The following is a 2,520-nucleotide window of genomic DNA, read 5'->3' as shown; positions in this document are numbered from 1 at the left end:
TAAAGATACAGGTTTCTCTGGCTTTGCCTCCAGCTCTGCCGTGATCATTTTTAATAATTGACATGGCCCCTTCTCAAAACCACTCAGATTCTTAGCTGGAATCCCTACGCTGCCCAACCTCAACTCTTCCCCGAACCCCATGGGCACCCCCCTGCTTTCTGTTTTGTTCATCACCTTGGTTTCTGCCCCCCCAGCCCCATTTCTGACCTGCTCTTTTTCTGGATCAGACGCAGGCAGGTTGAGAGGTAATGAGAACCAGATGGACATAGTGCAGAAATTGCCCAAATGGGTATGAGAATGTGGGGAGCTGTCAGGCATGGAGAGAAGCTGGAATTTTTCAGCAATAAAATGGGATTTATCGCCACTCTACCACAGTCATTGCCGACAACCGTTTACCTTGACAGAAACCCCTTTCCAATAGGCCACGCCGATGCAGATTCTTTTTTCCCAAAGAGTGATGATTGGTATTTGTTCTAAGGCTCAAATGGCCTGCACTAAAGGTGAAGCATTAGGCCAAAGTCCTGTATTCCCCACTGAGGCAAATGAACCTGCTAAAATAAGTTCCTTCCACAATGGCTGTGTAATTGAAACCAGAAAGTGAGAGAATTTGATAAATTGCTTGACCCTGAAGGAATGTTAAGGTCATAAATTTTCATTGCATTTTTTTCTCTTTTTTTTATATTTTTATATATTGATTATATTTAGTATCTACCTCAAAATTCAACAGGCTTACAGATAATCGGTTGTGGTCCCAAGGGAAAGCACAGTAAATCATCAATTAAGAGGGCAGGGAGCATTCTTCCCTCATCTTCCAAAGAGAAATGCCAGCTCCTTGGTAGTCCAAGGACAGTTATGGAGGTGTCTCACATCTCAGAATTATTCAACTTAGCACACAATTTGTCCTGGCATGGACAAAGTAAAATCTACAGAAAAGATGTTTCTCAGAAGGGTGCTGCTATACTTCTATCATTTAAGAATGATGAACTGTTAAGAAACTGGCAATCCATTTGCAGGAATCACACCCACATACCTTTTCTCACGGTAAGCTAAAAATAAGAAAGATTGTATTTTAGCTACAAAGGGCGATCCCCGTTTTTAGGTAAATTGAAAGAGTGCCTGTGTTTGCACAAGTGAGCACCCATGCTTCTGAATGCTGATTTTGGCAAGTTCACTTTGAAATTATTCAAACTTTTTCTTTTTTGAAATGTGGATTGTCTTAATGTGGTAATAAAGCACAGGTCATAAAAACAGCCTAAGCCACATATTACACAATGTAAAATGGACTCAAATATGAAAGTCATCACGTAACAGAAAATTTCTACACATCTTGCTGGAAGGTTTTACTTGTTTTTCTAAAAAGTGAATGAACTGAGCTTGCCAGCATTTTAATTTAGCTGTATTCTCTACTGATCGCTTATGGTGATATATTATGAAGACATACACTCTCTCAATTGGAAGCAGGTTAAATAATTTCCTGACGGCCAAAACTTCTTGTCCTTGACAATTTTAAAGGACAACATATCTCCTTTGCATTTGTGTGCTAGGTTTGTTAGAACCATTAAAGAAATAAAATCAGAAGTATTTTATCACTAATACCTCACTTTTATGTTCAGGATTTTCAGAATTCCGGAGACCCAAAATGAGATACAGAGTGGAGTTTCTCATTTACCAGTAGGAAAATTTCTCTAAATTAAGAAAATTTCCTGCTGATTTATTTTCAATGACTACTTACCAGCTTAGAATTTGAAACCAATGCTAGTTTTAGGATGCACAGGTATTAATTAAGCCCATGAGTTTTTCCTCAAAACCATCTGAATTGTGTCAGAAAAAGATCATTGATGTTGCTTTCCACAAAGTATTATCAGTAGAGATGAGGCTAAATAATGCCTAATTTTATATCTCACTTTCTTTTGTTCACAAGTAATTAATGACAGTGTTTATTAAAGGTATTTCTATCTCAAAGTAATTTTTTGTCAAGTAAAGAAGAAGTAAAGAAGGCCCATGAAAGAAATAAATCTCAAATTTTTGTTATTTGTGAATACAAAGTCAGAATTTTTGAGTAATACGAAGTAGTAAGAAGTGCCAGGGCTGTTAGAAACCTTGGAATCTAGCACCAAAGTACAGGACAAGATGATAATTTTCATATGTTATTGCTTATGTGCATATAAATATCCTAATAAGATTTCAATAACAACATGTCTTCATGTTATAGAAAGGAGATCATGATATACATATGATCAGCCTTTAACCCAGTGTCTTTTTCCAGTGTTAAAATGTGGCTTCCTTCCTCTACCCTCAAAAATTTTGCTGCAAGCCTGTTTCAAACAAAAAATAAATATATGCATATGTATATATGTATACATATCTAAGTATAAATAAAATATGAACAGAAAATGGATTCAATCACTAATATTTTTGCAAACTAATGTTCAGCTGATGCAACTCAATTTTATTTTGCATCACATTAGTGTCATAATGGTAATGACTAGCCTTTATTCACTAACAGTTTGAGTCAGCACT

The sequence above is a fragment of the Nomascus leucogenys genome, chromosome 14, assembly GCF_006542625.1.
Source record: "Nomascus leucogenys isolate Asia chromosome 14, Asia_NLE_v1, whole genome shotgun sequence".
Lineage (NCBI taxonomy): Eukaryota > Metazoa > Chordata > Mammalia > Primates > Hylobatidae > Nomascus > Nomascus leucogenys.
Note: the sequence above shows the minus strand (reverse complement) of the source record.